Below are 17930 nucleotides of genomic sequence, written 5' to 3' on the forward strand. Positions count from 1 at the left end.
TGCCATATCTTTGGTCACATGTCAAACTGCGTTCAATAGGTGTCTTTCATCCTTTTCATTTATAAGTAGGGATATTGTGAATATTGCAAATATCTGTGATGCTTTAGAAGTCATGTTACATTTTGTCGTATGATATCTTTTTACTTACTGGATTGCGTAAATGACTAAGAATTCTGATGGCCCAAGAACTTTCCTTTTTGCACTATCCATTCCCTTAGAGATTCATTTTATGAATGTTCTGTATTTATTAATTCTTTCCTTTTCTAATCACTGTGTTTAGTATGTCCACTCAGCACCAAACTCCCCTTTAGATAAAAACTCCCTGCAATCAGGGGTTGGCTGGGCTCCCAGACTTAGTCAGTCTCATTTTCTATTTCACCTTCAGGGTTTCATGTGCTACTTCAGAGCTATTATAGATACATTTCCAGAACAGCACAGAAATTTTAATATTTTCATTGTATCATTATTTTCTAAATTTACACTGCAAATATGTTTTTATAATACTTCTTGTCTTAAAAAAAAAAATAAAGCACTTGTTAAGTTCCCTTTAGGAATCTTTCACAATTCCAGTTCAGAATTCACCAATTGCATTTGCTTTACTGCATAAAAAAACCTTACAGCAACTGAATTGGGGTGAGAGGTAAAATACTGCCATGAATTAGAACAGGCTAAGAAACCAAAAACAAAGAGTCAGAATTAATAATCAGTTTTCAGGGGAAAGGTTAAGAGGAAGGTGACCAGAACTGAAACAAGTTTGCCAGGTTGGGGGTGGGAAGGTTGGGGTGGGTGATGGTGTAGAATGTAAAGATGTGAATAAAAACATTATTGTGCTTCATTATTATTACCAACATAAATAAATAATACCTAAGCTTTTTGCAACTTTATCCATGGAAATGTCACTCCAAAAAGTCCTTTAGGGATTCGGCTAGTGACATCCAACATCAATTCTATTTTCATTCAAAACCACACATTTTGTGGATAGAAACATGGCCTTATCTTGTTTTTAAATTCCAAAGGGGTTGTGCAAAGGGCAGAATATCTTTGAAGAGCTCCAAATTCTGTGTATACAATGAATCACCTTCACCTTCACCTTTAGAGTATCTGTGTCTTGTATACAAGTCATAGATACTCTAAAACATAAATGAATTCTTTAATTCTTCAAGTTTATTTATTGATACAGTTTATTACCTACAGTTTCTTTGACCTGCTAGCTTTAACCAGACCCACATACGCACCCAGAAAAAGGGGTTTGTGTCCTTTAGTACCAGTTCAGATTAATGGCAAGCCCTATTATCCTGTTTATTTTTAAATCAATCTGGATAAACAAATCCTTCCATTTGTCATTATTGTTTCTCTTTCTGTAATTAGTCCTCTGAAAAGTTACAAATTAAACAGCACTTACTCAGCCAAAATGGAAACTTCGTATAGTAGTTTCTTTCATAAAGCACAAATCAAATATAAATTCACTTTTTTTGAATATGGAAATACTTGTAGTGATGAAAGTTATACTTAGCACATGTGGAATGTGTGCTTCATTTTTTTAAATAACAGCAATGCCAGTGAACTTCAAGATGATGAAGTTTAATGGGCCCTGGAACCTGCTCAGATCCAGCTGCCTCAATCCAAATGCTAACGTCGAACTGTAAGCAGGAAAGCTCAGAGTCTGAAAGACTCATTGCCCTGGTGGGAAATGCTCTTTGTGCCAGAGAGGAGCTGCTGGCTGGTTTATGTGATGGAAGGATTAAGAACATTGGCCCACATGAGGTTCATCTTCCTTGCAGACGGGATTCCACTATGAAGCTCTCCCTGATATTATGACCATTTTTAGATGAGGCCAAGAATAGTGCTGTTTGTATTACTTCGGATGCCTGAGGTATTAATAAAGAAAGCAAATAGACACTGTGCTGGATTCCAGAAGTGAAGAATGATGTAATAAGAAATTTTTGTTTTCAGATGCTAGACCTAATTTTGGTGCTTTTCCATGTGTGATTTTGGGTAAAAGACCTAAAGCTGAAGCCAAATAGCTGTTTGTACACTCTGACAGACATGACCATAAAACAAAGCAGACTCATTTTGGGTGTGACAGAGCCAATATCCCAAATTCTGGAGATTTTCTATTAAGCTGTCATTCAGTGATGCACTCCTGCCTTAAAAGAACTCTCAACAACCAACAAACAGGAACAAAAAATTCTGTTCAGATTAAGGAAAACCCAATTTACCCTGGACTTGGCTAGTCAGACAGTATAGGACAAGATAGTCTGATTCTTGCAGTTTAGTCAAGTGTTATGCTATCCATCAAAATCTGGGATGATATGTGACCAAAATATGGAACATCTGTATATTGTTGAGAGCCTCATCATAATTTTTAATTAGAAGATGTGTTTTGAATGTTTTCTCACTGCTAAATAAACCAGACATTTCAAAAACACAAACCCCAAATTATTTATGGGCAAACCAATGAAATCCCCATTCCAAAACCACAACTACCCCAGCCATGAATGCTGACCTCACCTCTGCTGCTACAACTAATAGGAAAACTGATGCACTACTTAAGCTAGGCATAATTAAGAACATAAGATGTGTTCTAGTGGATTTTTCAATTATTTTGCTAGATTTCTGCCAGGGAGAAAGATGATCATCCTGATTATATCATTGGGTCTAGTAAACAGCACAATGTCTAAATAAAGCATGTGTTAGCATGAAGCCCAATGCATTAAAATGGAGATAAGGTAAAAATGGAGAAAGTAGTGTGCAAAACTGAAACAGAGGGCCAGGAGGGAATTAGCATTATGAATAATTTCACAAGGGATTGATTTTGTTTACTATTTTGATTTATGCACTGGGTCCAGAACATGGGAGTGCACTGCTGGCAATCCAAAGAGGCATACATAAACATAAAAGAGGACAAGAAAACCCACTGAAAGAACTGAATATTTGTGAATTTAAATGGCACACACAGCAGTGAAAATATCAAGACCTGCACTTAAGTCTAAGAATTAAAATTTTCATTTGGAAAAGGTTCAGTAAAATTGCTTTGGAATCACGAGAAAACTGCAGGAGTCTACAAGAGCAATGTTTTTTAAGATGACACTAGAGGAAAAGTAGCAAATTCTTAGTGTCCAATTGTGCAAGATTTAGGAGGCCTCGTCTGCAAAATTACATAGAGTTTTTCTTCAAGGAAAATGACTTTATCACTAGCACAGGTATGAAATAACTTACTAGGATAGCCAGAGGATTTAATAACCTACCACCGGAGCAGCTTTATAAAACTCATTTGGGGCTGTCAAGTAAATATCAGGAAAGCAGAATAGTTATATAAGCCAACAGACAGGACTAGCGCAATAATAAGACAGCAGGCACTGGTAAGAAATTAATTCAGGCTGGAAACTGAAAGAGGGTGTTTAGCCATTCTAGCAATAACTTCTGAAGGATGAACTGCTCCAGAGTAAAGAGGCAAAATTCATAAAAACACTTTACAATCTATGAAAATACCATATATTTTATTAGGAAAACTTGAACAGGCAACTCCAGACTTTGTTTGCATTCCTTTGTTTCTGTTTGATGAATTCATCTGGAAGGATAAGTGCCCAACTGGACACAACTCTTGGTTCTAGAGGCTCATCAATTTCTCTGAGAAGACCTACATCACACAACCAGCTTTTTCATTATGACAGAGAATTCATCCGTAAATTAGAGGTAGGAATAAAAGAATATAGAGGCTGACCATTTTCAATGGGATATGTATGCACACTTACACAGGAAAGGATGCCACTTTGCCATCTAACCTAGCTAAAATTCCATTACCTGACAGCTAAAATCTGAGGACCAAAATTGGTCTCAGGCTGTTTGAAATAGTGCTTGACATGTCAGAAATTAAGGTGAACTCAATAATCACAGAATATGCTGAGTTGGAAGGGACTCATCAGAATAATTGAGTCCAGCTCCTGGCTCTGCACAGGAGATCCCAAGAATCACTCCATGTGCTGTTTCCTCAAGCCCTGTCACTGGTCACAAGAGATAAGACATCAGTGCCCTCCCCTCCCATTCCCCTCATAAGGATGTTGAAAACCCCAGTGAGATTTCAATAAAGAGTCATACTGAAAAACTGTTTAAATAAGGGCGCAACTTTTTGTTTTATATACTCTTTGTCTTCTTAAAAGATGCTAAAGACTCCTAGTAAGCTAACATTAGTTTTCTACTTACACTGACAAACACGATTAATAGGAAGCCATATAAATGAATTTGGCTATAGATAAGCAGACTTACAGAAAAGTGTTCTAGAGGCATTTTCTTCCAAGTTTGCTTGATTCTGTATGGTAAGATGTATGCAAGAAATCTCCTTGAAGAAAACAGACTGTAACAGCCATCATCTCTACTGAAAAATATTGTTTAATACAAAAAGATGCAAAAAAAGTCAACCAGGATACAATGACGTTTAAAACAGATTGCATCAATGATACAAACCATAACACAAGTCCATTTTCTTAACACTGTTAAAAAAGGGAAGAAACTTTTTTTCGTTCCATACATTTTAACACTTTTCTGTGTCTAATTAATTCATTAAATTCAAGCAATAGGTTCTGGCTGAAAGTTCCATATTTTCATTTGAAGTCCTGAAGAAATTCATCACAGGAGACCCCTTAGATCTTACTTCACTAAATTCAGGCAAAGTCAGGATTCCTTCACAACCCACAATTCCTTCATATGCAGTGAATCAAAAACGTAAACATTGGCTAGTTTCTGATCTTCTGATCTAAGTTTTGTCCAACATGCTCAGATCTCAGATCATTCATTCAAAAAAAATTTGCTTAGTAACTGTTCAAAAAGGGGATTAAATCCTTGAACACATTATTACTGCACTGCCTCAATAAGCCCTTAGTTTACCAAAAAGGATATTTACTGTAAATATGGTACTAGAACCAGCTGCATCACATTTATGCAAAAAGAAACCATACTGAACTGTTTAGAAAAAGAGGCATAATATAGTGGCAATTGCTTTCCCTTATACTTCTGAATTAAGAGTTTGAAATACTATGCTTGAAGTCCCATAAAGCTTGGTATGTCTTGGGAGCAGCACTCCTTGCTTAATTTGGGCCAGGCTCCTTTTTCCACTTTGAAGGAACAAAATGAGACTTTAATATTTCCAGGAGCCTCTAGGTAGTTGCAAACTGAGAGTTCTAAAATATTCACATAGGCAGAGCTCAGCCCATAGTATAAAGCATATTTTAGGGAGACTGCCTTGTAAACCAAGGTTGGACCATCTCTCCTCCTACTCACGTAGAAATAAAACCAAATAATTTTATTCCTCTCTCTCACTGCCTCCTATGCATTTTTTTATGTTTTTATATGTATTTATATGCAATTATGAGACCCTTCTTGATTTATTAGCATGCAAGTGAATCGCAGTTGTGATCCTTTAGGGATATCCATGACTCAAAACAAGTCAAAATAGGTAAGTCTTTGGAAAACACAGTCAAACACAAGAGTGCAAAGAATAAATTTCATCATAAACATTTCAGAACTGTGTAGTATTTAGGTTCAAGAGGGGCTTTGGTACAAAAGAAATAAAATCCAACCATCTTCCTCACTTACCCCAAAAAGTAATAGGATTTCAAATCCCAGCAATTTCAGACATTCGTGCCATGCAGAACTATGTAGCTCAGGGCTTTTAGCCAGGAAATTCTGCAAATGTGTCCTCAGATTAAAAGATGCATGCAACCCAATCATGCTACAGCTTTATTTTGAATGCTTGCACTTGGCAATATCTCTGGATGAAGACGTCCTGTATTTTTTGGCTTCTGAATAGTTTGTACTAGAAAAGCATTTTGGCACAATTGGCATCTACTGTTTGACCTCTTAAAAGAGCATGGAAATAAAATCCCTTTAATTGGTCTTAGGTATGCACGTCTTGAAAGGTTTAAGAATAATTTTTATAACATGAACTAAATATATAGCCTTAACTAACTTCCTATCCAGCCAGGATGTTCTTTCTAGATCAAAGATGAGGATTCAGAAAGAATGCAATGAGATTGCATCAGAAAAAATAGCTTACTGCTTGGCATTGCTATGCAGAGGTTAAAGACATGTCTACATGGCAGCCAAGAAGTATGATTTAAAGCTTGTTTGAGGATATGTGTACAAGCTGCAACTAGCTGGCCCAGTGATGATAAACATATAGCCTTAACAGAGCAAAGTGGGGACTGAAAACTTCATCTGAAAATTTCTGCGAATATTTAGGTGGTTAAGCTGCATTGAACTCCAAGCTGCCACAGCTGTCATTTTATTTGTAGGATTTATATTTCTATCTAGTCAAAATAAAAAAGAAATTCTAACAAGACTTTGTTTAAAGTATTTAATGAATTCAAACAGTGGGAATGAAATGGGGAGTGGGAAATGAGTACTACTGGACCTTTTCATCTGAAACTCCATTTCATCAATAAAACTATACTGCTTAATTTCTGGGATATTTATGCTTCCAGCAAAATCTCAACTTTCTATGATTTCTTGTTGCAGTCACTTAGAGTTATTCAAAAAGTGTTTCTGAACTAGGGTTTTCTACAAAAAATTTCAGAAAATAATTCAGATGTGGTCTTCCTTAGTTGACTGAAAAACAACCTTGAAAACCTGGAATAATAGTGCCTGCTTGCTTCAACAGACCCACCCATGATTGTGTGCTTTAATTTTTCAACAAGATGTGGAGGTAGGGCCTGAGGAAACCCATAAAAATGTTTGGTTTGGCTTTCTGGCAGATTTCCCCAGCTCAAGTGCATGAAAAGCACTGAGGATGCAAGATCCTGCTAAGTTTCCATAGAGCGCCTGACTTGAACACCACAGAACATTCTGTACATCCTGAAGCCGAGGATCATATTGCTGTGCTCACTCTGGGGACAGCAACAAGCAGCAGCAACAGCAGGTCATCAACTGGAAACTGGAAACCTGCCATCTTCTAATTAGTTGCTCCCTCCTTCATGATAATCCTATTTAAAATCCTATAAAATGCAAGGTCACGTTTGCTGCACAAGCTCAGATAATGTCAAGCCAAATTTTTAATCATGTCATTAGCCAGAAACACCTTTGTAGATGGAATAAATATCACGTCCTCATTAAAATTAGGCAGTATAATACATGGCCAGGTTCTGTTCTTTCCTATTCTTAATCATTGTCCAGATGAGCACAAATTTTTCATAACTGAACCAATTAGTTTTAGTTAAAGTCAACAGCTTTTAACAACACTTGAATAACTTGGTTTTGGTCTCAAATTCCAATCTTTCAGATAGAAGAACCAAAATCTCACTCTTCTTTCACCCTCTGCAAAGGTATTTTAAACCACTCTAGCTTTTAGTGATTCCAAACAAACTCCTCCATAAGAAATCATAGGATGCATTTTAAAAGCAAATAATTCCACCTCATACAAAATGTACACAAAAGCAAAGGATATCAAAAGCATCAAAGTCTTATCACCATTTCAAAGATTGTTGCAGAACTATGAAAGACACAGCAAATGTATGACTTAGTGGAACAGTAAAATCAATTACTGAATCAGGAGCTGAACACTGGTCTTCTGACTCCTAATCCAGTAGCATGGAGGAAAATTATGTCATCTGGATCTAAAAAGGATATTTCTCATATCTGGTCCCTTCCCTACCTTCCACACTTCCACCATCACACCATGTCGCTACTTGTTCAGGATACTGGATGGAAATCTCCTCCTTGCTCTGCCGAAAAGAAAAGAAAAGAAAAGAAAAGAAAAGAAAAGAAAAGAAAAGAAAAGAAAAGAAAAGAAAAGAAAAGAAAAGAAAAGAAAAGAAAAGAAAAGAAAAGAAAAGAAAAGAAAAGAAAAGAAAGGAAAAGAGTAGACTAGTTTAAACCCAAAAACTACTGTGAGTGGGTTCATATTAATACAAATTAAGAAGGTTCTTCTGTAGATATGCTGCACTATATTGTGTAATATAATATAATCCAAGTAATCTGAGCCCTTGCTACAGCTATTAAATCATTGCCAAAAAAGTGGGGAAAAACTGCCAACTTTATGTGCAAATTATGAAGTGTGTAGATTCACAAGATTCTGCCTTATTGACAGAGGTAAACTCTTTTTGAAAGAGACTGATTTAGATAGCTGATTTCTTTAAATGCATTTATTTTACCTTGCAGGCGTCATCCATTTGGGCAGGAAATTAAATTTTCAGCCACTGATCTTTTTCACAACACCTCTTAAAATTATATTTTTGTATGAAATGCAAGAAATCCTCTGTATGAATACACCCCAAGAAACCTCTGTATGAATACATCCCAAGAAAAAGTTTACAATGCCTGACAATACCCCAAATATTTCAGTAGGTGCAGAGCAGGCCCTTGGCATTGAGTCAAAACTCCAGGTCCCAACTCACAGAACAGCACAGAGTTGTATGCAGAATTTGACAGGTCTGGGGCTTATACCTCAGGCAGACAGGCAAGCAGCCAACCTTTCAAGAACTACCTCAGGCTGCTGTAGATTTCCCAGCTCTCAGTCCGGACCTTTCGTCACCCAGTGGACCATCCCTCTTCTCCAGTGGTTTCTGTTCTAAGGGAATGTCTTGGGCAATTCCTCTCAACACTCTTCTCACTCTTTTAGGCTCACTCCTTAGTTCCACTCTTCTCCAGAGGCTACAGCTCTCCCTCATTCTCTGACTCTGGGAAAAAAAATATGAGTTTGAGATTTCCCAGCCATACAACAGATTTCTTTTGCAAACTTAGCACATTCAGACCTCTTTATATAACCAAATAGACTTTAACAATCATGACATGTAGCATCACCATTGCTAGGGATGAACAAAATTACTAAACAGGAAGGAAAGGGAGCTTTTTACTTTTTCCTAATGTGTTCTCTGATAGGGGCAAAATAGAAGCAGTTCTACCCCTGGAAATGATCCCACACCAAGCTGCTCTCCTACCTCATTATCATCTCAACTCTGCACTTTAAAGGATATTTCTCACTGTACAGGCTGTGACTGTGACAGGATCTTCTAAATTTTCTAATGGAAGCATTCTCTGGAACAAATTGACTATCATTTTCCCAATGAAAAGTGACCAAATGGAATACACCCATGAAAAGTCATTCTATTGAAGTGCTCCCCGCACCCCACCCCTTTTGCCATAAAAACAGTAGAGTTTTGGTAAATGCTGTCAGTTGTTTATTTTAAATGTTCTCCAAGCCTTTTGTAAACCCATTACATGGCTGAGATTTCAAAATTTTTGGGAAGTTTTTGGTCTCTATTTTCGCATTTCTCATAAAAGCTTTTATACTTGTATATGTTCTTCCTCTTATTTCTTATTATGAAGCGAAAGCAATGACATAAGAAATTGTTCCAGATTCAACTCATAACACCTTAAACTCTTTTAAGCTTAAAGAAAGGGAAAAAGAATAAAAACATTGACAAAGTGACAAAGCAGTGATAGCATGTTTTACCAGTCAGTTTTAACAGAGTTTTCACTTCTTCCACTGAGAAAAATACATTTACTCACCATCCTTTCTTGGTTTTAATACATTTGCCAAGGGGATTCTTTTCATATTAGAAATCCATCTTCTTTTTTCTTTTATAGTTTACTGTAAAAACACCTGTATTTCGTATCCTGAATTAGTCTGTGTGACCATCAAGGAGCACTAGTCTTTTGAGAAGTGCTTGTTTGGTTGTTTGGGGTTTTTTGGGAGATTCCTAAAATTTGTCTTACTAGCAAACATATGTGACATCTGAATTAATGCTGCTTATGTCACGTGGTGAACAGAAGTTGTTAGATAAATATAACAAGTCTAGTAATTTAAGCATGCCAGAACAATCCTGATAGCTGTAAATAATTGCCATGTCCTGGACTGTGACCATAATGTTTAATTCTCTCACCTGGCAAGTGCAGGGATACACATCCAATTTGGAAATGGTCACTGTGCCCAGAATTTTTCTGTCAGTGAAAAAAAAACCCAAATCATGCTGGGGCAGATGTAGCAATTTAAAAGTACAGCTGATCTATTGCCATCATGCAGGAACATTGCCCTGACTTAGGAGTATGGATGTAGACAGTGAAGCCACACTGACCATTAATGTTAAATGCATGACATCACACTTCTGTTTCTACAGAACACACTAGAGATACTTCAGAGATACACCCTGTTGAATTACTAGAGCTTTGTTTTCTCTTTATTTAGTATATTCAGGGAGAAGGGCAAGTCAATTGTTGGAAAGGAAACAATAAAAAAAAGGAAGTAGAATTGAAAGGCAAGTTAAAGATGCCACTTTTCAGTTTTCTCCAGGATTAGCCTGGAAAAGTTTATCTTTAGGATCAACTTTGTAGTCCTGTAGCACTTCAATGTCTTTGCTGCCTTTACAGCTTTATATTAAACATAAAAGTACAAATATAATATACAGATTCCTCAGGCATTCTTTTGCAATGAAGGTCATGAGTTTTCTTAGCTATCTCTATAATTTTTTTATTTGAGATTATTATAGGATTTGGGTTAAAATACTGGTTTTTCTTTTAAAACAAGATAGATATAGAAAAATTCATTTTTCTGGTTAACAAAAAAAAAGTAAGGAAGAATTTAAACTTATGGTTACATCATTAGAAATCTATATTTCAGGGCTATGACCTTACAGCTGCAAAATATAGAACTAGTTTTATTTCACGAGTATTTGTCCAAACATTTTCTTTCATTTTGATCCAAATACTTTCACACCCACTGAGTTAGACTTTGACTTTCTGGTTCGAACAAACTAAAAATTTCAATCAGGTCCTCAGCTACAGTAAATTGGTGCAGCTCAACAATGGGGCAAATCACTGACTTCAATGGAGCTACACCGATTAACACCGGGTGAGGATTGAATCCTGATCAAATTGAAACTCAATTGGAATTGCTGTGCTTCACCTGGTGTTTATTCACACCTCACATCAAAACCATGCAAAGCTATGAATTTTGCATGATTCTGATCCAAAGCCACACACCATATATGCTTAAAATTGAGTTCAGGTCACTCAGGAGTTGCACAATGCTAAGCAAATCTTTTGATAAATATGGTTTGCGTTACTAGTTTGTAACGAAACTCCACACCAGGTGACTTTTGTGTGGTCTGGTGTTTCATTGTGAACATTTTGCACTGCTCTAATGAAACATGATTTCCAAGACAACCAGGGGATAAAAAAAGTTTCTATTCAATGTTTTACCCACGAGTTCTGCAATATGCACACAAACCATGACCACAACATTAAACTCCCGATGACTAAAATTTGAAACCTAATTCCCCATTAAAGCACTTAAATAATGTTGGTGTGGTCTTCTAGGATGAACTGCAGCTCTCATTATTGGAGGAACTGCAAGTCAAATCACTCTGCCTTAGCTCTTTACATAGTCTGGGGTTTCATCAGTGTTTGTCAAGGTATTGAGACTAGCTTTTCAGAGTTTATTTATCAAAAATACTTGAAAATGCAGGTGGCCATCTAGGGCTAGAACAGTGTAGATCTGGAGTCTTTAGAAAAGGATAGATAAGACCCAGTGTGTAGAGCTCACCCACTACTGGCCAGGAAGCAACAAGCTGAGAAACAGGAGCTCTTTATCTCTCTCTGGAGCTTTGGTGGCACTCACATCTCTGGGCATGTGAGATCACGAGCCTGGAACATAACTTTGCTTTATCTAGACAAATGTTTTTGTACATGCTCACACATTTATCACATGTTCCTAAGCCTGCTGTCTTGTCTTTTCCATGCAAGAAATGTGTATGTCACATGCACAGCAGGATAGATGCCCCCAAGAAGCTTTGATCTTACTGTATTTGCCCTGCACACATGATTTGTGCATGTAGGGTAGATTTGATATGCACAAGAAAAATGCACATCTGGGATTTCTGGATTGCCCTGCACAATAATTTTCAGGTAGAAAAAGAAATTATAATGAGGAAAACTGTGACAAAGGACAGACTTATGCTAGTGAGGCTTACATCATTGCTCACAACTGCTTTCACTGTGCTCAAAAGAAAACAAACAAAGACAAGACAAAGGTGAGTATTTCCATCCAGATGACTCCATAACATAGTCAGCAGTAATAAATCCTTTCAAGTGAGCTGAATATAGTATGTGGATGGTGCCCCATAGTGATACTCTCTAAGATTTATGTTCCTACATGCTTGCCTGCCAAACTGAGCCTTTTGGAATAGATCACAGAATCACAGAATATGCTGAGTTGGAACGGACACAGAAGGATCATCGAGTTGAACTCTTACTTGTGCACACATCTCCAAGAGTCACACCCTGTGCCTGAGAAAATTGTCCAAATGCTTCTTGAACTCTATCAAGATCAAAGAGGAATGTATTGTTTGATACTTCTGACGAAGTTTTGGAGGGAGATGAGTGACCACCTCCTCAGGGATAGGCAGATGCAGCAGTATAGACAACAAAATTATAGGCCAGGGGAAAATTAAAGTCTACAGTGAGAAGGCACCTGAACTTAGGCTATTTGAGGATTAGATGGCTCTAAGGAAGAGACAGTCTCTAGCTTTCACATGGCTCAGTTCCATGTAAGAAATTCCCTATCTTTCATTGAATGTGGTGTATGATAATGGAGTAAGATTTCAGAAGACCTAAGGTACCAATAACTTCAACATGGAAGATCCTTAGGCTTCTGAAGTTTTGTGGATGTAGAACACCACAATCTCACCATGGCTGAGCCATGCAGAATCTCTTTGCTCTTGCAGCCCACTAAGCCACTTCAGCTCAGCATTTCTTTCTGAAACACATAATCTGGCACAAGACTGAACTCCTCATAAGGCACAGCACCAAGGCCATCTTCTTAAAAATCCTTATTGTAAGAGGAAACATTACATTTTATTTATAGGTCAATGTTCACAGCATTCCCAAAGTACAGGAAGCTTAAGGGAAACCCTTTCCTAATCTGTAAAATATTGAATTTATACATTACATCTTTTAGCAAAGTGACAAGCTATGAAAATTCTGCACATTTCTATCTCTTAATTTAAAGATGTATCAACATGAGGTTCATCAGATGAGAGCAGAAGGCCAAACAGCTGCATTACTCCCCAGCTACCAATAAAGAAAAAATGCTGGGAAAGGGCAAACCAAGGGAATGAGTCCATAGACTTCTGCTCTCCAATGCCTTTCAAACAATCCAGTGTGTCTCCTTTACTGGAATTTTCATGTACACCCTTTTGGATTTTTGAGAATATTTTCCTTAGCATCCAATTCCAATCACATCCTGCCATTCAGTAAGTGTAAGTGTATGCATTCTTATCTTGGCCAATCTACTGATTGGTTCCATGTTATTACAATACTATGAAAATTTCCAGTAGTGATCTGACCATTAAACCAAGCTGTAAATTAGACAGATTGGATTAGCTTTTCCTCTAGAGAAGCAGAGGAATTATTTTTTGTTCAGCATAAGGACTTCATGCTGGCATGCTTCTTTAGACATAAAGACAAGAATGTATTAAAATCAACAATAGTACCGATGCTTGAACAAAGTGTTATATATATCACTCGTTTCTCCTGGAAGAATCCTGTGCTCTTTGGATTGTAGCTGTGCTGGTACTTGACTCTATTTATTTCACAGAAGAAAGTGATGCAGGAACTAGAAGACAACATGATTAAAATAGCTAAGCTTTCCCCACTGGAATTTCAAAATGTGAGAGAGTGGAGAAAACACCTCCTCCATCCCTTGGGAAAATTAGTCCTATTATTGCCAGCACAAAACCCAACATCTTGTCTAGCATTAAATATTTCTCTGGGTCAAAATTGCTTGAAGAAAATATTTCATTTTCCAAAGGCTTTCTATTTTGGGTTTTCAGTGGGGCCATTTACAGAGCAGGAGAGGCTTTTTTTTTTGGTCACAGTACAGTGTTTAATTTTACTTAGGCTACCACCCCTTCCCAGTCTCATAAAAAGGTTTACATACAATAGATCACAGAGATCATAAACTAAAGACAAAGACCTACACAATACTGTTGAGATAATCCTTTGTGCTCTGCACATACCGGTGCTGTATAATATTTGAGGAAAAGCACAATAAACTATTTCAGACATCTGTTTTTAAGGTTGCAGAACACTACGATGTAAAAAGCAGATGCTGCAAAGCATTCACATTTCCACCAACTTTAAATGATCCTGGGTATTCAGGGGAGATCACCAAACTGAGTAAGTGCTCTCCCAACTGACAGCAGTAGCACAATGTTAAATGAGATAGATTCTCATGCTGCCAACATGTTGTACTGTCATGATTTCTTTGCTCCATGTGTGATGAAAAAGGTGGTAAGTGGAGTTTGACAGCCATGCATTTGCCTTATCATATTTGCTATTAATTCTGTTATTAGGTACTATATGAGACTTCAAGTCCGGTTTCAAAAGCACATCTGCTTAGTAGGATTACACTGCTATCTCTCCTCATCAGAGAGTGTAAATTCTAAATAAAACTGCTTACTATAGATATAGTTTGGTGATTTCTTCCAATATATTATATACTTTTATCAAAAACCAATTCAGTGATCATGGCATAATGAAGCTGAGACAAAGCAGCTTTCAGGTAGCTGCTCAGCATTGCTCCTTCTGCCGTGTTTTCTTTTCCTTAAATGAAAGGAAACAAAGTTCCTGTTTGTTCTCTAAACCTCCTGCCAACCACATAGCATCCCCCATTGAAAGCCAAAGGCACAATGGCCATCAGCAACATAGGTGGGCTTTGGTGAAAGCAAATACTTCACTAAAGTACCTTGTTTCTTTCAGGCAAGTAAAACAAATGCATAAGATCACCTGCACAACTTGTGACAGTCACTCAAATTCTTTATCATCTTGAATAGGATGGACTACTGAAGCCTTCTCAAAGTCCACATCTACAGATTCTGAAGAATGCTTTGAGGTGAAGATAATTTGTGTATCTTTAATCCAAAGTGTAATTAATAATTTTCTTTTAATGAGAAGGAGAAGTGTAAGGCCTTTCAGGTCCAAGACACTTGTGCACAGTGTAAAAACACTCTTTCATCTGCTACCACTTTCTACCACCTTTTCTGTACTCCAGAGTTTGTTTGTTCATTATGACAAAGACTGTTGCAAAGTACTCCAGGACTTAGTGAAGGCACTCCTCCATCTACAAACAAAGATATTCTTCAGCTCCTTTGTAGTATGTGACTCAATAGTGGGCTTCATAGTGGGCTTCCAGCCAGGACTCTCCATAGTGATCTTGCTGCTCTTCAAATTCTAGCATGAAAACATTTGGGGGAGTTTTTGTTAGCTTTTTTGTTTGTTGGTGTTATTCTTTTTTTCTAAAGGCTTCTAAAGTATATTCTTCAAAGAAGTTCTGTCTTATGTTTACTTACTGCAAAATGAAGCAGTAATCTCCATACACCTAATCAGATGAAAAAAATACTGCGGTTTTTTCTTTTAGTTGCCAAAGAGAACCTGTCACTGCCTGCTTGTGCTATAAGTTGTCAGTCAATAGCTGTCAGCAAGCTAAATCTTGGGGAGCTAAGGCTCTGCCCTACAGATGGTGTTCTTGAAGCTGAGTGTAATGGCAATTAACTACAGCCTAGGTAATAATGCTTGAAACCTTGGCTCAATTCCCTCTTACTCTGGAGCAGGTAAGTGGGAAACTAACATCTGAATGAGCTCACCACATGCCAATACCCTGGGTAGTTTGGTAGTGACTAAGAATGTGCTTAAAGAGCCTGTTCTCAGGGCTCATATTCTCAAAATTTGAATTACTTGGAACTTTAAAGAACATTTCAATAGGAATTTTCTCTGAGAACATTCTTAATTAATCCATATACTGATGACAGTGTACCACTATGGGGACAGATCTGGCCTTGTTCACCACCCTTCTTCCAATACACATACTCCTGGTGAATAACAGCTTGGAGGCAATATAAAGGTATTCTGAACAAACTTACCACTGGTAGGACTTGTTTTGATGAAAAAATTACAAAAAAGTCCACATGTCATGGTAACACAGAACTAGCTCAAAAAGGATCCAATGCCTTTATGACCAATTATGGTCAAAGAAGCTTTTGTTTTGATAAAAGCAGGTTTGACGATAGCTGTCGCCAGAAGGAGGATGTAATGTTTCCTATATGACATACCTTCTGTATTGTGTCTTGTTTTCCTGTGTTCTTTCTTTTCCAGGTTCTATTTGCCTCTCAAATATTTTCTTGGGTGATATCCCATTTTTGTTTTATTGCTTTTTGTCCTTAGAATAGCAGACCATTTATACTATATATAAATAGTTGGAAAAATGTTGCTTTCATGGATGTTCTGTCTCCTGTGCTAAGGAGCAGAAAAATTAATTTACCAATCTGACAGGATTGAGATGAAATGTAAAGGAGTCTCTTAAATATCCAATTTACAAGAAAAAAATCTATTAAATAAAAATGTACTAAATAAACCTTAGATATTTGGCATTAAGGTTTTTCTGGTTTGGCTTAAGTACATCTAGGGCTAATGATGCATGATTCATCATGAGTATTCATACAGGTGAGACAAGGATTAAGAATACATGTTTGCATTGTTCTATATCCTAGGTATCTTATATTCACACAGCTTATATCTATGCAGAGTTTGGACAGGTGAGAGGAGTATTCACCCACTTATTCTGGAGAAGGAAAGTCAAATACACCTAACTATTCCCCGTAGGCTAGGTGAAGTTACCTCTTTGGCACCCAGAGGAGGTGCTGCAGGTTAATAAGAGTGGCATGAGAAAAGAGCAAATTCTCTGCCCTGCAGACAAAATTTGTCTAGCTATCAAAGCATCTCATCACAGTTGTGCCTCTGCAGGGTCTATTCCAGGTACACAAACACTTGACAAGGCAATGGAAGAAAATCCACATGCTGCAGGATGCCTTTCAAAGTTCATGTGTATCTTTTCCTTGGAAAGGGCTTGTTTTTTCTCTACATGACAAGCAGCTCAAAACCTCTTACAACTGCACAAGTATCAGAGCAAAACCTTCATGTGAGCAGAGAAAAGAGAGGGGGTGCACATCTGCATGGATTCAACTACACCATGAGACAATAGTCTCCACCATCCTGCCAGAGCTTATGGATGGATTTTTAAAACGCCTCTACCCATGTTATTAGATGTCTAATTGCACTCAGTGCAGTGAGGTCTGTGCTGAGCATGAATCCTCATCTACACACAGCTGAAATTACAGATGCTGATGATTTGGAGGCAAATATGAATATCTCAGTAAAGAGAATGGTGTGTAAACCAGCGAAGGTGAGTATATACCTCTGACAGTAATCATTCTGCATGAAGCTGGCTCACATGGATGGCAGTTGGTAGCAGTTCATTTCCGTCTGAGAACATAAATCAGTCAAACAAAGCTGCAATAAGGCTTTTCAGAGCTCAGGCACCATTTCTTACCATGGCCTCAGGACCCTGCTTTGACTTTCTCCCTGGCATGGCCAGACTTGCCCTACCATTCTTGCCCTTTTGAACGACTGGCAACTTCTTCCAGATGTTCCCACTACAGCTGCCACAGCCCAGAAACCTGGGCATGTTTGTACTCATATAGCATCCTTTTTTATTGCTTTATTGAACACATCTATCGAAATAACATATTTGTAGGAATCAAGTTTCATTCCTGAATAATTACATATATTAAAATAAACTAAGTGAACACCAATGAATAATTCAAGCAGCTGTAATATTTGAATGTATAATCTGCTGTAGTGTTACATGATCTTATTTCCACTTGATTCCTGAAAGGAAGTGCCTTACAAGTAGTGGTACATAAAGTTGTCTCTAAACACAGACACCATCCATCGTAAATGTTTAATGTCCAATCATGAATTACAGCACCTGTTTTAAGTGATCAGCTACTAAAGGATATATAAAAAAAAACAAGAGGACGGAAATAGGGGTTTCTTTCAAAGAAGATTATTTCCTGCTGTTGAATTTCTGCATCTCAATAAAGTAC

This window comes from Molothrus ater, chromosome 1, assembly GCF_012460135.2.
Source record: "Molothrus ater isolate BHLD 08-10-18 breed brown headed cowbird chromosome 1, BPBGC_Mater_1.1, whole genome shotgun sequence".
In the NCBI taxonomy this organism is placed as follows: domain Eukaryota; kingdom Metazoa; phylum Chordata; class Aves; order Passeriformes; family Icteridae; genus Molothrus; species Molothrus ater.